The sequence below is a fragment of the Triplophysa dalaica genome, chromosome 16 (genome assembly GCF_015846415.1).
Source record: "Triplophysa dalaica isolate WHDGS20190420 chromosome 16, ASM1584641v1, whole genome shotgun sequence".
NCBI lineage: Eukaryota > Metazoa > Chordata > Actinopteri > Cypriniformes > Nemacheilidae > Triplophysa > Triplophysa dalaica.
This window is the reverse complement of record NC_079557.1, coordinates 7,352,250-7,372,424: the sequence shown is the minus strand read 5'-3', so window position 1 is coordinate 7,372,424 and position 20,175 is coordinate 7,352,250.

Genomic DNA, 20,175 nt, shown 5'->3' with positions numbered 1-20,175 from the left:
TGAGAAAAACAGCACGCAACAGCCCTGAGGACACTCATCAGACCTAATCTACCCAACTTGGCTTTCTTATGTGCATTGTAATTCAATTTCGTGGTAAAGTTTTATTGCTTTAAATGAATAATTCATTCTGTTTCTCCCTCTCTTCTACCGTGCCTGTTTTTGCATCTGGGTAACTGTCCCAGGTTACATTAGGTCTTTTTTCACACCCCAGTTGCATATGCATTGCATAGAAAGCCACGTCTCTTGCTGAGGCTTCTTGTCACCAACCAGGTTGGCAAATTGACATAATTACTGAGGTGGATTTGTGATTAGCTTGCGGTGAAGTCGAGAGTGTATATTCACATCTTCCTCTTCATCTCAGACATTCTCTATTGCTAAAAATACACCTGTCTCCCTCTTCCATCATTTCAAGACCTGAGGATAAGTCTGCCAACAGTCTCTTATCATTATCACTTTGTGTGTATATGTGTGTGCGTGTTGATCTAGTATTGCAGCAAGGTGATTGCAAGCTCTGTTAACATTACAGAAAGATTGAGAGACTCAAGAAATATGTTTTGTCTTATTTGCTTGCTGTAAAGTAGGTATAAGAACATCATTACACAATCTCTTTTGTTCATTCTCTTAAATTGTACTACTCTCTCTTTCCGTTAGAACATATTTTCTGCCCAAATGCTTTCTCCCAGGATGCATCATCAATAATAACACAAAAACATCTGTGGCTCTTCAGTCCAGCTGTTGGCCAAAGTGATGCCGTCTGTGTTTGGAAGTGTGCACATGTGTGCTTTAGTGAGTTTCGCACACAACTGATTTGTCTGTACAAATTACGTTTTTGATAGCAAGACAGGCAGCTATTCACTAAAGCATGTTGAAATGCATGTGCTGGTTGGAAGAGTGTGTATACGTATATGTGTGTTAAGTGGTCTGGAAGTGCCAATGACTGATTATCATTTAATGTCTACATGTTCCATGCCATACAGGAGAGTCGTTTTGAAAGTCATCTGGGTCAACCTATAATCTTTCATAGGGCTATATACACATCCACTGGAAAAACTAAGAGACCATTTCAAAATTATTTTCAGTTTTTCTGAATTTACTTTCAATAAGTGCTTAGGTAAAATGATCATTTTTATTTCATTCTGTGAACTATTAACGATATTTCTCCCAAATTTCAACTACTGAGATTGTTGCCATTTGCATTTTTGTGCAGAAAATGAAACTGGAGAAACAGGTCAAAATATCAGAAAAGGTTTCTGACCTCAAATACTGCAAATAAAAGTTTATATTCACTTTTAAGCAATACAACAGTATTTACCCTGGAACGATCTCCCTATTATCGCAAGATCAGTTGATTCTTGTCTTTAAGAATCGGCTAGAAAAATATCTCTTCCGTCAACATCTGACCCATTATCTTCCACTTATTTTCTGCTTTCCTACCCCCTCGAAAAAGAGAAATTCATAGCTTTGTGTACTGTGGTTAACCTATGCATTGTTGATATTTTTTGCTTTGGATAAAAGCGTCTGGTAAATGACTAAATGTAATGTAAATGTAATATTTGTACATTTATTAAGTTTAAAAAAACTATGTGATAACCTCTATCTTTATCAGTTTTTATGTGTCTTGTCATTCACTCAGTCTTTCACACTGCTGTTGGATGACTTTATGTCCCTTCTAAGGGTTGAGTTTGTTGAAATTGACTGAAATGGCAATACATCTAGAAATGCTGATTAAATGAAAATTTGGAATGGTCCCTTAAATTTTTACCATTGCTGTATTATACTCTATATGATTACCATAAACAAAATGGAAATTTGCATGGGAATATCTTAACAGTACTATAGTTTTTATTAACAAACACATTCATTTCTTGTTATTAAAAATGCAGTCATGTTTGATATTTTGTCAAATAAACAAACCTCATCTTACAGTTTCAAATTGGCTCATTAATTCATGTCTAATAACTGTGCATATTAATGTGGAGCTCCTTTACCAGAAAGGTTATGGCATCATCAAACAATTCAGCTTTTGAGGTCATACATGTTTCAAGACCTTTTAAAATAAACAGTTCAATTCATTGTTCAGATATTCACTTCAGATCACCGTTCCTAAATTGTTCCTAAATTATAAGATGTAAATGTTTAGGATCATGTATGGTGTGGCTATTTTAATACTTAACATTATTATTGTTGTTTTTGCAAGCTAGTTCTTATGGCATTAATTGTACAGTAATAAGATGATATATCAGTGTTATAGTGCATTGGTCACAACATGAAGCACTGACTCTGAAGCTTATTAGATTTCCTTAAATCAAATCCATAAGAGGTCTCCTCCAAATAATGATTTGCTTAGAAAGCAGTACCACACATAATATAACATAGGGGTTTTTAAATGAATGCACAGCTGTAGTACCTGAGATCTCATGAGATAAACATTGTTCATCAGCTATAATGCATGTGCCTTTAAACAGTGGCATATATGCTGACAGACTGTTTGACTGCCATAGGTATCTGTGTGTGTGTTGTGCACATGTGGGATATCACCGGTCTATCTAAGTTTCACCACTAGATGGCATTATTTCTATAGATGCCCTCTTCCTTTGCTGTCTTTGCTTGACGTTTCATTAACATGCATATCCACTCATTCATTATCATTGGCCGGATTACTTATCAGTTCATTAAAATATATAAAGCTGCCCCAAGCATCAACCACACGGGGATCCACGGAGCCACTAAAAGCAAACAGCAAAATCAATTCCCTGATGCAATGAAAGGCATTATTGATATAATATTCTTATATTTATAAAAAGCAAGTCATTGCTATTAAAAGGTATGGTTCATGGCCTCTATTCCTTCCACTTACTGCAGACAGCCACTAAAATAAACATTATATCAGTTTGAGCTTGGACTGTTGGCAGGCAGTTGTAAATCTTTGATGTCGGGTGGGTGACAAATGATATTCCAGAAAGTTATTCTGCCTAATGAGAGAAGGTGATGTAAAGTCTTCCAACTGATCTCCTTCTCGTCGTAAAGGTGTGCAAAATACCAAGAAACTGTTCAAAGAAAGTTTCAAAGAAGGCACTTTCCCCTATTTCTTTGGCACATGCACTTGAGCAGGACTCTGAACGTTTATGTTGTATAAAAGATTATACACTATATGAACAAAACAATTGGCATGCCTGCTTCTAATAAACTGGTGTGAATGCTTTGTTTGTTTCCGTGAGTAAAAATCTTAATGTTACAGCATAAAAGGATATTCTAGAGAATTGTGGCGTTTTCATTTTATAGTCTTTTTTTATTTCAACATAACAATGCCCCTGTGTGCAAAGCAAGACTTAAGAAGAAATGATTGAAGAACATGAACGGTCTGCATAAAGCCAAGACCTGCTGAACACCTTTGAGTCAAACTTGTACAAAAATAACTTTTCAAATAATAAATAAACCTTTTCAAAACTGTTGCAACAGAGCTGGAAACACAATTCTTTATTATGGTATTGTATGGTGTAGCATTAATATTTGTTTTGATTGGAATTACTGGAATAGATAAACTCAACTTTATTTATATGGCACTTTTTACAATTTCCAGTAGGTACAAAGCAGCTGTACATGAGACATATTGACTATAAGCAAAACAACTTTAGTCTTATACCTGTAAAAAAAAGAAAAAGGTGAAAACACGGTGGACAGACATGACCACACACAAACGCTCCACACACACAACATGCACAGGTATTCACACACATCGACACAGACACGCACACGCAGTGAAAGCACACATTTAAGATAAACGAGAGAGAAACGCAGCTCAAATATTAAACAGACTATACATTTCTATATGCAATATTAATTAGGTAAAACTTCTGAATTCTAAACATGTTTATTAGATTGGGGCATCCCAATACTTTTGTACATTCAATGTTCGATACATTAAACCTAACAAATAAACAAAATACAGTTTTCTTTGAAACTATTTAAACATCGCGAAAGAAACCTGAAAAGTCTGACACTTATAGTAAGCTAATGACTTTTATTAATTTATGTATGTTCTGTATATACAGGGGAATCCAAAGTGAGAAAGAGGGAAAAAGGTCATATAATTAACATTAAATCAAATCTCACACCGAAGAGCATTAAATACCACACACATCCTCTAAATAATTGTGTGGTCTAATTGTTAATTCACTGGGTGGAATGCTTCACGCTCATTCAAGCAATGCACACACTCCATCGACCATAAAATCTCTTCTTGATTCCCTAAAATAAGATACCCATCCTGCCTCCTAAGATATAACTTTGCCACTCTTAATTAAAACACGGTTAATTAACACTATAGACAATAGAGAAAATAAAGATCACCACTTTTTGTCACTGTGTCCCATAAACGTCAAAGTTCAAAACCAAAGAGTTGAGTGCCCAATTTCCATCAAACCAAAATACCTCCATTTTAATGTAACACACAACACGCTCAAGAGTATGCACCGAATTAACAAATTTGCTGACTGCGGTGACCCTATCAAGAATGACGATCAATGTCTAACAACAGCCATTCGCAAGCCTGTCGACCTGGCGAGTGCAGAGGCATTGAGGGAAATAAATTAGTACTCATATCTTGTACAGTAATGCTCCTACTGCAGAGTGCATGTACATGGCAAGACAGTCAAATAGACAAATAAAGCGAGACGTAGGCCACTGACCCTCAAAGTGAAATTCAGCATGTAGAAATCTCAGAATTGTAACCGCATCGTAGGTAATCTAACATTGAGTGCTAAAATTTGCTGATGTAGTCTTAGTGTGAGAATGTGTGTGTGGGGGGGTCAACTAACTAGTAAGATGGCAACTTTCATTCAGCTGAGAAATTAGAAAAAAGATGTTACCCATCATTCCTTTCAATCGGTTATCGTCAGCTCATTTAAACATTGGCTAGTGGTGCAATTTAAAGGGACAGTTCACCCAAAAAGGAAAATTCTGTCAGGCACCATTGACTTCCATGTAGCTTTTCGTTGTATATATATATATATCTTCTTTTTGTTCTGTTCATAATGTTGTACACAAAAATTTGAAGAATTTAAGAAAACAAAGAGTTTTAGGGCACCTTCGACTATCATTTTAATTTTATTTGTACTACGGTATGGTGCCTCAGAAATCTCAGTTGCTAAAATGTTTCTTAATATTTATCTTTGTGTTTAACAGAACAAAGAAATGTGTACATGTTTGGAACAACTTGTGTGTTCGTTTTTGGGTGAACTATCCCTTTAATGCAGAACAATTAAACCCTACAGCATGAATTCAGATCACAGTTTGATATTTAATTTAATTTAGTTTTCATTATCAATTTTTAAAGCTAGTTTGTGGAAACCGACTATTATCACAGTGACTCTTCTCACTTTTCAAAACATGCATCCTTTTTAACACCTTTTTTTGTGACAAAATGCAGAGCATTGCAAAAAGTGTCCTGATTTCACATCTGGATTGTTAACGCCCTGTCGTAAATGTAGCCTTGCCATTAAATTAACACCTAGAGCAAGAAATATTATATTTTAGCTGTAGAAGATCTGCGTGTTATATCGTATCTTGTATGACATTGCATGACATTATAGCAGGTAACAGTTAAAGAATGAAATGTTTATTTTTTCGCCTTTTTCTCTGTTTAACATTACAAGTTTCAAGATATAATCCCTACAAATATATAGGGGAATATGTGTGTGAAATAAAAATATCATCTCTCATCCGATATTTACACGCATTTATATAATGCTGTAAAAATGGTTTGATTTATACCCAACACGCATCCACTAACTCAATATATGTGCCATGTGTGGGTGCGAGTAAACATTTATTGAGAAATTGCACACAGCCCAGGCAATACATAAGAGAATTTCCCACTTTTCCTCAGTTTCCATTTTCTTTATAGACCAAATTTCATTATCAACCACCACAGCGAAGTTCCACGAGTTCAGAAAAAGGCCGAATGAAGGTTACAGATGCCTCCCTCCTCCTGTCACATTAGGGAGTCAACATATTTCAATGCTTCCATTCTGTCTTAAAAGGATACTCCATCCAAAGATGTTTATTCTGTCATGAATTACTCCACCCCAAGATGTTCCAGGTACAGGTTTGGAACAACGTGAGGGTGAGTAAATGATGACTGAATTTTCATTTTTGGGTGAAGTGTCCCTTTAACAAACTAATACGAGAAAGCTACCCAAAGAGTTTGTTTGACACTGAAGATCCTTATTTTTTAAATAAGTAAAATTGCTTATTTCAGTCAAAAGCAATGGTTCAGATTATTCAGATGTGTCCATTTTCGCTCTCTTTTCTCTTTGAGGTAAAAGCATCAGAGAGCCATCTAGAAACCTTTCGAACCCCCTCTGCTGACGACCTAGAAAAATACTGTTGGATCAATAGAGCTAAAAACAAAATGTTCGAGGGGTGCTGATCTTCTCTCTGAAGATTGCGTAACGCAGCGCTCTGCTACAAATACTGTATTTCACTTTCATGGAACTGATGAGTGTGATCTGTTTTTTAGTAAAATAGATGTGCTTTTCTGCAGAACGTTCACATTATAAAGACGCTAACATTACTGAAGTGTGTCTTCAAACTGCCCGTTCATGCTACACCGTTCCTGGTATTTTCAATCGATGCAGTGACTCATCATAATGAGACATTACAAATTCAGCGTCTGAAATAACTTTGATCGTTCTACTCAGCAAGTGTCTCAGTAGAGTTGTTAGCCTACGGCACAGTATGCGATTTTTAAAGTCAGAACGCAGATGCACTTTAACCTGTGGCTAACAATAGAGCAATCGAATGCCACGTTTAATACTTTTTTAACCTATGTCAAGTATAGTAGCTGTTAATCACAACACAGAAAGGATATACGGTCCGTGCGGTTGAGCGGGCAGATTCAGAACTACACTGAGGTTAAAGCAAAACCCTTGTGTTTTAGATCTATAGCGCTTGCTCCTGTCCACACAGTTAATACTAGCTGTCCAATATGACAGCCGTGTCTCTCTGTGGACACGGGTCTGCATATTCTTAGAGCATTCACATTTATTTATTCTGAGTTTTTGGCACACAGGATAAACCGGTCCCCTCAAGAGGCTACATCTCATTTTCTGGAAGGGCTCTGAGAGAAAGCTGCCAGATCGTCGTTGTAACCTATACCTGGTATACAGTTACCGCAGGAATCTCTTTTCAGGCCCCAAGGAGGACATGAGGCATTTTGGGGTTTCTAGGCATGTAGAACAAGAACGCTTATGTTTAATTTTAGACAGTCTTCTGTGTTCATGAAAATGATATTTGGATTAGTGATATTATATTGCAGCATGTTACATGAAAAAAAATATAATACCAGATATTGCGCAGTGCAATTTGGGAGAGTAATATTGTTCAAATTGCTTTGATCTGACTGAGCAAACTTTTATTCACATATTGGAGAGGCAGCGTGTTAATTATGTATGGATGGCAGAGTAGTGATTATCTTCTCTCTCTCTCTCTATCTCTCTCTCTCTCTCTCTGGGAGTTGAATATGTCAGTCTGCAGTGTGGTCTAGTTATGTCAAAGTGAATGACTTATCTGTCACGTAACATTCGACTACACAGGGATGTCAAAGTACAAAGATTCTATAACAAATAGTCTCTGCAATAACTCATAAACCCATCAGTGTAAAAGTAAAGTTCAGATTTATTTACTTCAAAAGAAAGTACTGTGTACTGTATGTGCATTTAGTTCTTATTCGGAAATTCATATCAGACTTTCACTACATGATTATTGTGGCCAAAAGAATTCACAATAAAGATATTGTTGAAATAGGTGACGTGGCATTAGAGTCTTGCTGGCAGAACTCACGCAAACGTTTCTATTTACGATATTATCATCCAGTATGTGCAGAATTAACACAATATCAATAATCATGGCTTTTAATTATTGACAAGTATTGTGAATATATTGTGACACCACTAGTTCTTATAATTAATATTTATATGTTAATATTAATGTATTGTTCAGTGTTCAAGTTGATAGATCAGTTATGTAGGTTACACTGGATATATTGCATATCATTTCAACATCAAAGTTGAATTTTTGCCATTTTCTGGAATGTAGAAAACTTTCACACTTTTAACCTATATATTTGCCATGAATTTGCCAGATATCATAACCAATTTATTTTATACATATTGCTTCACTTGTACATGACACCAACTTTGCTAAAAAAAACTGTTCAAAGGTGATTTGCCTGTACTTGAGGGTTTTCGTCACATGTAAAATGTAAATTAATTCCTTCATGTTTTAAACACTGTTTTATAATGTCAAAAATATTCCACAGCTGCGTTGTGAGATTGCACATTTTGAAAAGTGCTACACAAATAAAAGTGAATTGAAGAAATGTAGATGAAGCCAGGTAACTGAGCTTAAGGTCACCATAAAATGGAAGTTGCGATGGACTTCTTTTCCGTATCGGGATGTATATTAGAGTGAAACAGCTTCTGAAATTAGAGAAAAAAAATGTAGACAGTCAGTGTAGTCCTATCTCTTTATTTGTTGGTTACGTCATATGGTGAAGAGTTGCTGTTCAGAGAGGGAGATGAGCTTAAAGGGGTCATATGGCTTTGGAGTGTTATAAGTTGGCCATGCATGTATCAGAAACGTAAAATTGCAAAAATTAAAGTGTCTGAACAAAAGATGCATTCTATCTAAAAGCGAATACTCACCCAGACCTGCCGGAAACGCCTTGTGTAACCACACCCCCACAAATCCATGTCATTTCGTGGTATATAACCTGATGTTCCAAATATAGTAAGAGCCTTACATTTCCACCACATTCTTGCAGTATTCGACCAATCTCTACGCACTGGTTAACTGGCCAATCGTAGTACACCTCGCTTTTCAGAGCGATGAGCTTTGTAAAAAACCTGTGCTTTTCAGAGAGACGGGGGCAAAGAGGAGATACAAACATGCACGGTACGTGAAAAATACAGCATTATCATGTAAACACATTACATTACATATAAAACAAACAATAATATTAATTTTGGTCGTGTCATATGACCCCTTTAATGTTTTTGATTAAAGATAACAAGTAACAACAAAAAAAAAATTGATCATAATCATTGTAAAATTGTGTAAAACCCTTATAATTTTCATGTTTGGTGACTTTAAATCAGCAGCAAACAATAATCAAAAAACACATATTTTAAGAAGTCAGAAAACCCATATTCAATAAAACATAAAACAATGACTATGATTTCCAAATATAAACCTCTCAAGTAATTGTTATTAATTGAACCACTACTCTATAAATATTCTTGTCATTTGGTAGAACACAATATGTGACCTCCTTGCTAGGTCTGATCTTTGTTTTCAGGACAGAAAGACCTGCAGGCCTCTCTAAGGTGACCTAATGAATGACTAATATGAAATTCATACAATTTCAGATAACCTGAAGAATTAATTAAACTAGAAGCCTTATTGGAAGGAGTCACACTGTCTCCATTTAGGCGAAGAGGGTAACAAATGAACTGTCACCATTGTGTTGTGCATGATGTTCCCACAAAGCTGTTCTCCATTCAGAGAAGCCATAGTTCTGAATGTATGGCATCATGAACATTGGACAAATTAAAGTGGCTCTAACAGTATAACAGCTATAAGTCATCGGAGAAAGAGAGAGAGAGAGCATAAGCGGGGAGGTTCATCTCCTGAAGGCAAACCTATTTAATATTAAAGTTCATTCATATGGTTTTATATGAGAGTTGGGAGATGACACATTAATCTTGCATGCTTTCGGGAATATGAGGGATGGTTTCCGAGTCATTTGTGGGAAATTGCATTGTACAGAGTGTGTAAGACACGTTATAAGACAACAAGGGCAATAAAGAGAGGTCACTGTCTTTTCCTACAGTTCAACCACTATTTATCATTGTGGTAAGGTTGCTCAGTACACTTGAATTCAGGGAATTCATTTCCCAAAGGAACACTGTTTTTATTGCTTAGAGGTCACTGATATATAGCTCAAGAGATTTTATTGAGTTTCAGGTATGTTTCATTTAAGTGTTCACTTCGTCTCACATTTCTTTCAAAGTCCCTTGAAACAAAAATAGTCACAGATGAGACAACAGTTTGAACTATGAAATGAATGCAGAGAGCATGGCTCATAATTTGGTCTGAGAAATGTGTGAATTCATACAAAAATGTTCTGACCGTAGTGTCTGAGGAACAATAAAAAAATAACCCTCGCAAGTTACCTGTTTTGTATTGGTGATTCAACCCCTCCGTGTTCCTTCACTGCATATCAACTTATCTTCGTGCCATCCACCTTCATATTCCTTTATCTATTTCCCTTTTCATCTTTGTCCAGAGTATGAAAGGTTGTCTATGACACAGAACGATGAGAAAAAAAATCAAAGGCAATGCTAAGTCAACTTATCGTTGGGTAAAAAATAGCAGAAAGAAAGGCCCGATGGGAAACCAGAGATAACCTTAAAGATTTCCACATTCTCTCTCTCTCTCCGTCTCTCATTCTTTTTCCTTATTAATTTAGTCATGCGCTGCACTGCCTCCCTTCAAATTTCTTCTCGCTTTTGCTTGTCATTTTGACCTCTGTCGACTTCTGCTGCCCTCCTTACAGATTTCGTAATGATTGAGGGAACATTGAGACAGAGGAGAATAAAGTAGTGTCTTCACCACATTTCTTTCTGAACTGTCGGGCTCATTGTCCTCCACAAGACTGGGTCAAAACTTCAATTCCCCAAAGTCAGCTGAGGAATATATGGCTATTGTACTCTGACAAATAAAATTTGGCTTCTTTTCTGTAATGCATCTGTCAAGCAGCGAACGCATGGAATTATTATACAAATTAGTTAAAGGAATGGTTCACCCAAAAATGATGTCATCATCATAGTTGTTATAAAACAGCTCTTCACCATAAAATAACAGTTCTTAATGGAATTTCCCATTGACTTGCATTGGTTTTGTGTCCATACAATAATTGTAAAAGGGTACCGGCGTTGATCGGTTACTGACATTCTTCAAAATATCTTTTCTGTCTTCCACAACAAAACGTCGTACAGGTTTGAAATGAATACAGAACTTTCATTTTTTGGTGAAATTTTTTAGTTTTCTTCATTATCTGTGTTGAGGAAAATTATCTCTGGCTTCTCCATTTATTATATCACAAATAAAACAGGTACATAAAAACATGATACAATATAAAAGTTGAATTGTATTGAATTGTTAACTAATTTAAAAGTTTTTACATGGAGTAGGTTACCTAGAGGAAATAATATCGGCAAACTACTTATAAGAACACTTTACTTTTCTTTCTAAATCCGAGCAGTTAACTTTGTGTGTTGGTCATTTGCTCTTGGGAATAAAAGCTAGCACTAACCATATGCTCCGCTCGGATATAGATTACTTTGGTCTACTCATCTGCCCTCAGGAAACCCAATCCGCAACATAGATGACAGGTTAAAGAAAACAACAGATACGGCCAAACAAAAAGCTCAGCATGAAAGAAGCAGAAAATGAGCCGGTATAATTATGCCTGACCGGAGCCCCGCTGTTATTCCACCGAATGTGTCTGAAATCAATGAAGAACATTTGGTCTGAACCCTTCTTTCTCCAGACTCCACCATTGTCTAAAAGTCCCTAAATGTATGGTATTGATAAGTCACTTCTCTGGTTTCTGTCTGCGGATTTCAGACCACGGCCCCCAGATTTTCAAAGCCTGGCCTCATTTAGATCAAACGCCTATGAGAGTGCAGCCCTGGTACATTTTGTGATTTTCCAATCTGAAATGCTCATTGATTTCAGACTAGGGTGGGAGGGGGACGTATTACTCTTTCGACTTCTTCGCTCTTGTTTGTTTGTCGCGCTCTCCATCTAAAGTTCTGTTTCTAATCTTGCACCCCTAATCTCTCCATCCGACCCCCCACTAGTGGCTCCCCTCAAATCTTTTAGACTCTCCCTCTCTCACTTTTTGAACAGTACTAAATCTTTTCCTGGCGACTGTAATGGTCTGAGAATGAAAGGAAGGTCAGGATGTGAAGCTGCTGAGATCTGTAAGTGCCGGATCAATACGCCAATTGGATTTGCCCACTCGCATTAAGCAGTGCATCTAATAGCCTCTCCTGGCCATTGATGCAGCCAGCCATCATTTAATTACACACACTGTGTTACAACTGCCTCGGTTCAGGCCAGTCATTTCAATAAGGGGGCAGATGGCCAATCTCACATAACTACAGTGAGGATATGAAAAATGCCTCTGACTGCGTGTCAAGACATCTAAACAGGTCGAATAAAAGGCGAATTTGGAGAATGTTGACTAAATGTTTATACGCTCTCCTACTTGTAAGTCGCTTTAGATAAAAGTGCCTGCCAAATGAATAAATGTAAAAGAATGAATCAATTTATTGAAGAATCAACATGATCACTTTAAAATATGAGGTAATGTTATATGGGGATGCTGGGGAAGTTGTCACACGTCAGGAAATACTTCAGGATATGTTTGTTTTCTTAATTGGTCTATAAAATGCGAAGTGGCATGTTGTCACAATCTATAGTGGTCAACTTGTCACGCATCATCACTTAGCTTATTCTAGATTTTTGATAAAAACGGAAGACTAAGTACAATAATTATACACAACAATTCGTCAAAGAGTGAAACAGGAAAGGTTAAACCATTTTTGGGCTAAATGAAACTAATTAATTTACTTTAATTAAATTTTAATAATTCAAGTACTTTACTAATTATTAATTAAATGAATAATCTTAAAACACATGGAACGTGTCAACCTGCACCGCCCTCGTCAATATTTCAGTATAAATTTGAATTTTTCTTTGGATGTATGCCAATGTAGTTTCATTATGTTTCATATAATACTCCATGCAATACATGACAAAGACCGCAAAACGCATTGTGTTTACACCATAACAGTTGCTTTGACTTAATCAGAAATCTCACAACATTTTAATTCAATTGAATCCCACATCACCAGGATTCATATTGTCGAGTGCTGCATTGTTGATTCACATCGGAGCGCAATATTAAAATCTTTGCTTTTATCTACTGCCTTCTCGGATGCTTTGTTTCACTTTAGCAAACTGGCACTGAGAAACAAAATGTTTCTTTGACTGTCAAGTCTTTTGATTATACACCCGAATCTGTGAGATGGAGGATGAGCAGCTCTAGACTCGGGGGGTAAAGACAGCTGGCGAGACAAACATTTGTTTCAATTTTTTAATTAAAATGAAAACAGGCCATTGATTCCCCCTAAGTGAGAGCACTGGAGCCGCAAGAAGCATCCATCTCATTTGAGCATGTGACAAGGGGTATTGGGGTGGATGTTTGAGCAGCATGAAGCAATTAATAAAGCGCTTTCTTTAACGAAGACTAACATTAAAGCGTCGTTATGAAGTACTGATCCTGCTTTAAGTCTGTCCCATAATGGAGAAAGCTGATTGGTTACTCCAATGTTTTCTGGATTGGTTGATTAAGTGTCAATACATCGTGAGTTCGGTTCAATGAGTGATGTCTACGTGGGATTCTCAAACATCCTTGTTATTGAAAATGGAAAACTTATAAGCTATAAAGCAATGCATCCATGGCCAGCACGCAGTGCATTCTGGGAATACAGAACCACATTACTTACTGTTCTGACATAAAAATATAGTTGTTTAAGTATAGTTGTTTAAGTTGAACTTTAAAATAGTAAGCCTCCCGCCCCCACACACTCACAAAATTCTCACCAACAAATACAATCTCAAAACATAATTTACTTGATCTGAGAATCATTCTTATATTTAGGTTAGCTGTCTAAATTCTGCATAACACCAGTGACTGATAGCTAAGCATGTCAAACACAAACTCATTTTGATTTGGTTTGTGAATTCTAATCTTTCGTTACTGATTTACAACGTTCCAGTTTTTCCCATATTGAAGTGCAACACTCTCCGTCTTCTTTTGGACTTGAGCCACAGAGGATCTTGGAGCAGGGCCCAAACAGAAAGACTTGTGCTTCCAAAGGCAACAGAGAGACAAGAAGTAGACTACAACCCCAGGACTCAGATCATACAATCCAAAACACACTCTACTGCCATCTCTCATTCATCTATAACTCTATCAGACTTCAGGGTGAGCGCACTGCGCACACACCTTGAAGGAAGAGGAAGACTTCATTATACTTATGAGAAAGAGCAAGGCAGCAAATCTAATTCGCTTTTGAAGAAACGCGCTGTTATTGCTTTTCTATATTCACTTTCTCTCTTCCTCACTCTTTCTCAGTCTGTCGCTTGCGCACATTATTCGAGCGCTCACCTAGGGAGTCATTTCGAGCGGACGAAAATAAATCCCTGATATAGTTAAGCATTATGAGAGTTTAATGTTCTAACATGTCTGGGCACTAATAGAATAGGTTCCTCACTTTCATTGATGGAAGCCATTTTATTTTTGGACTGAAAATGGAACTCGGGGGATAAAGAGGCCGACTGTAGGATTCACTTACATTTGTTTGGTTGTTTGTTGCTGGAGGCAAAAGTAAGCAGATTTGGTCCAAAACACCTTACGACTGGGAAATGGAATGACATGACAAAAGTCACGCTCGTAACGCTGAGCAGAAACCACAGAGCTAATTATGGAATCATTTAAATAGAAGCTTAAAGTGGGATCTTTAGGCCAAAGTGCTGAGAAAACACAATAACGGATGTTATAAAAGAGTACCATCTGAGACCTAAAGTATGGGAACAGTTTAGTTCAATAAAATACAGCAGAAAAACTCAAACAAAATGATGACAGATGTAAATACAAACTGTCTATCTAAATCTGTCTGTCTATATACCTTCACTATGCACACATTTCTCAAGTCATATTGAATGATTTGCATTTACTCACACTATCAGAACAAACCTGAACTTCATTTCCGAGAAACATATTTTGTAGTTAAAACATGACTGAACATTACTACATTCTGTGCTGCACATGAGTATATAAAACCTTCCTTTACTCTCTGGAAGCTGATGATTGACAGCTCACCCCCACATACACACAGACTTGGGTCTTGATCTGGCCTTGAACTTATTACCTGCAGCATTCCTCTCTTTGACCTAACCCCACCTCTTTCGCATCATTCAACGTGTAACTGGACGGCTAGCCTGTCAATCAATCACGCTTTGGGCTGACAGGAAGTCTAATGACTCTCAAGCGTTACACAGACACTCTCACCTCTCCCTGGGCTTAAAGACCCCCAGTCCAATCCGACACCAGAGAGGGTTCTTTTCGACTCCCTTCCATTATAAAGTGGGACTCTGCTATCAGCATGCGGAGACAGTTTTTCAAATCACACACCACAAGAGTACGGACAGTCGTAATGAACCCAGGGTTCTAATAAGGGTGGGCAATCTTCTGCACTCAGTGCCTTATCTGTTCTTCTCTCTCGTTCTCTGTTTGCTCTTTTCCATTGTTTGTGACACGGCTGCCATTAGGCGAGTGTTTCTCCACAGCTTAAGGATCAATCATGTGGCCAGTATGTGATTACAGCCTCTCTTTCAGTGAGGACACCAAAACAGTCGAGCAATAACACACAGATTCCACAACATTAGACTATTTTATTCTCCTCTGATTGCAGGGGGACGAAAGAGGCCCTGTGTTCAGATAGGAAGTGAGACAACGAGAGAAAGAAGAGGTTTGGAAAGTGAGGAGAAGGAGAGACTACTCAAGCTTCTTTCTCTTTATATGGAGATTCTTTTTTAGGGGCTATCATTTATATGGCACACAGTGCAGTTCACCACAAAATAAAAATTCTGTCATCATTTACCCACCATTATGTCATCACAAAACTGTTTGTTTATTGTTTTCCTGCGGAACACAAAAGCAGATATTTGAAGAAATGTCTAAGTCGTTTTGTGTCCATACGGTGGTGGTCAACGGGGGGCAGTGTTGTTCGGTTTCCAAAGTTCTTCAAAATATTTCTTGTGGGTTGTACAGAAGAATTAAGGTTGAGTGAGTAAATTATAACAATAAATAATAATACAAATTATAAAATACATTTTATTTTAGGGGGGCAACTATACCTTTAGACCCCTCCATCACATTCTGGTCCCATGATTTGGTTTGTGTTACCAAAATGTAGTATTTTTACCCTTTGTATTAAATATAATAGCAATTAGAGTTGAACCAAAATTGATCGAACCTTAAGGATGATGAAAATAGACAACGATTTGTAAGAGATTATAAAACTGGGATCTTGTGTACCTGCGGGCAGTTTAATATCTCATCTCAGCACCAAAGCCAGATTGCAAACAAAAACACAGTCATTACTGATCCGAAATAGAATTACAGGCCGGGCCTAAAAAATCTGATGTGTTTTTTGAGAGGGCAATCTATTGTCATGTATGTGCGTGTGTGCACGTGTGAACTTCCATCTGCATGGATTTGGTTTCATCTAAGAATTGATCTGACTCTCATAATGCACACACGGGAACGTTGGATGCTGGCGACAGGATGGTGGCGCCATATCGACCGTGCAGTCTCATCTCTTACAATGTCCACACAACCTTGAGAAAACCCTCAGGCAACATTTGCCAAACGGCTTTCCAGTACATCGGAAATATATTATATTTTATTACATATTATATAAGTCATTATATTACTGGAAAATACCATTGCTGCATAAATACCTTACTCTCCACACTGTCTTCATTTGCCTCAGCACCTCCGATGCCACAGTTGCTTATGGGGGATTTCAGTGCTGTAGTTGTGACTGCATTAGTTTATATCAAATGCTGTAAACATGCAACATGCTGCAGACAATGCTAGCGCATTTGTACCAATCGGACATATGGGACACATGACTTCCATCTTAGACCAGCTTAAAATTTCATGGATTCAATTACGATAAATTGAACATTCCTCAAAGGGACAGTTCACCCAAAAAATTCTGTCAATATTTACTCACCCTCGAGTTGTTCCAAATCTGTATAAATGTCTTTGCTCCTATCAACACAGAGAAAGATACTTGTGACCAAAAAGTTCTTACTCATAAATGACTACCATAGTTGGAAAAAGATGGTTGTCAAAAGTGCCCCAGAACTGTTTGCTTTCCTACATTGTTCAAATTATTTTATTTTGTGTTCAACAGAACATTTTTTTTATAAAGCAATTTATCTACTATGGTGGTCAATAGTGACCAAGAACTGTTTGGTTACAAGCATTCTTCCAAATATCTTCCTCTGTGTTCATCAGAACAAAGACATTTATACAGATTTGGAACTCGAGGGTGACGTCTTACAGGAAACAAATTATTTGTGTATAAAAATAAATTTGTGTATGTATTTATACGAGGCATATTCCTTTTTATGCGCTAAACAGATACCTGGAAACTAGATATAGCTAGTGAAGCTAAAATTTTATCTCTGATACTTGATCTGATCTCAGTTCGATTAGGTCCCTGGCAACGAGTAGCACAAATACGTGTTTACAGTGAAACAGTGTCTAATGGCTGCAGTTTGCCGCTGTTCACATTGATCTCTCCCTTCCAGAAACAAACACAGGCAAAATGCCTTTTAGCATCAGAGCCGTCTTTTGATGCTTTAAAATGGCAGTAGAAAGGATAGCAAATTACATTGATTCCCGAGAAAAGAAACAACAGGAAAAAGAAAGACACCGAGGGAACGAAATGCCAGAAACGGGAAACCATCCCTGGTGGATGTGCAGCTTTGTTTAAATGTAACAAGCGTTCGCTCTGAGCACATGAGTGAGTGATGTGTTAGATACACAGTGTGGCCCCTGACCGAAGTAGCTTTTATGGTTATATTTGAACAGAAGCCTGAAGTAGGATACTAACTCACCTCCCTACTCTCCTTTTTTCGTTTTTCACCGGCTTTCTCGCTTCCCATCTCACTCGAAATGAACCGTATCTCGCTCGCGCACACAGCTGAGAGCCCTAGACGAGGTGTGATTGTTTGCTTTGTCACACAGCATGAAAGACCCCCAGACCCAGTACCCTTCTGCCCTCAATCCAATCTCAGCTCTATTGTAGTTTGTGTTTTGGAAGTCTAATGATAGAGAATAGAGAGAGAGAGAGAGAGAGAGTGAGAGGAATGCACAAGATTCTTTATGACAGTGATGATCACTGATGATCATGATGACGATGATGATGGGGTGACAGTGATGACGAAGATGGTGACAATATCAGGGCATCAGCACCTCAGTCCAAGTGAAATTCAGAGAAAGCAAATAAGACACTTTCTGTGTGCACCAGGATAGTGAAATTACTCCTCACTGCTGCACAAAAAGGACTGTTTACCACCTCAGCACATTTCAGATGAAGGCAAGCTGTTATCACCGGTTCTATAACCAGTTATAAGGATAATGAAGTTTTCCATCACAAACGAAATAGGCCTATCTCTGCACGATCACCAATGGCTGTATTCAAAGGCAGCTCTCTCTTTAAAACACAGTCACACACAAAAGACACGTTTGTCTTTAATCTCCTTTTATGCCTCGGTTTTTCAGGTTTCTCTCAGTTTTATTTTGTTGAAAAGAATATAATTTGTTTAACTAAAATGTTAAACATTCCTGCTTGACCTGATGCATACATAATGACCAGTGTTCAAAAACTCTTATTAAACTCAATCTTATTTGATACGCTTTTAACAAATTTGTTGCTGAACCAGAAATAAATGAGATTTGTGGGGTTGACAACTAATTAAAGGGCAATTTTACAGCGAAGAATTCACAGGTACTTCCATGTGTTGTATTTCACTACCCACTCGCAGGACAATTTTATCATTTACAAAATGTGCTGTGGATCCACCGCGTGTGTTTAAAGGCACAGTGTGTAATTTTTTTGGGGGACCAATTGACAGAAATGCAATATAATATGCATAACTGTGTCTTCAGAGGTGTATAAAGACCTTAAATAATGAAGGGTTATGTTTCCTTATGTTTTAAAATCTTTTATGAGTTATTTCTATCTACATACATCGCAGTTCCTCTAAATGGAATTCACCTTGTTGTTTCTACAGTAGCCCTAAACAGACAAACTGCTCTACATAGAGCGTTTCGGAAAAACCTTTAGAAAAGGCAAAAAACATGACAACATCTTTAGTCTCTCTCATCCTATGTAGTGCTTAGAAAGGGGGGGTGAGCAGTTGGTTGCAATTCGCAACCTCACCACTAGATGCTGCTAAAATTACCTTTAAATAAAGTTACAGTTATTCTTTTTAGTACAGCAATCTACGTATTTAGAATATTTACAGTATATATATAGTGACACATTTAACACTGCGCTATTAACATCCCCAGAAAGCAGATGAACACATTGAAATCTGAAATAAAGATTGTTAGAATGTCATATTTATTGTGGCAAATGTAATTTATGAAAAGCAAAGAAGAATGATATAAATATGTCAAGTAACACAATGCAGTCTAGTATTGCATCATCATTTTGAAGAACAAAATGAAGAACTGTGCCTGAATTGCTTAAGTGATTTGGGTACTGGATGTGAATGAAAATATACAATTTATTCTTTGTTAATCCTCCAAAATACTTAACTGTTCTGCTGAAAAAACAATACAACTGCACTCAAAACGCAAAAGAAAATGTAATGGATTTTATTGTTATAATAGGAATTGTATAGGTTGTAATGGAAACTGTAATGGTGTCTACTGGTACGTTATGGATTCTATTAATGGAATGTTAAATCCTGTTGTTTCTTGCCCAAAACACACTACTAAAGGGAATTTTGTAATGCTTTTAATGGAAAATGCTAAAGGTATATATGGCTCATAATGGTATTTTAATGTAAACCATTAGAATTTCTTTAATGGTTTCTATTGTTTTTTCCAGCTCGGTACAGAGTTTCATAGCCTACAAAACGTTCTACATCTAATACTTAAGTAAAAAGATTGATGTAGACAACTGCTGTATATCCTTTGAAACCCTTCAGTAATGGATTCACAGACTCGGCAGACAAAAACAAAAAGACCAAAGCTGACCTTTCACACAACATCATGTGACTGATATTCCAGAGGAAGCTGAAGTAAACAAGATTCCCTTGTATGGTAAACACTGTCATGGACAAATATATTGACTCCTCCAATGGGAGGTACAGAAAGGTACTGATGTGCCTGAAGCGGGGGAGAATTTAAAGTACAGACTGAAGTTCAAAAGGAGCAATGGCAGGTAT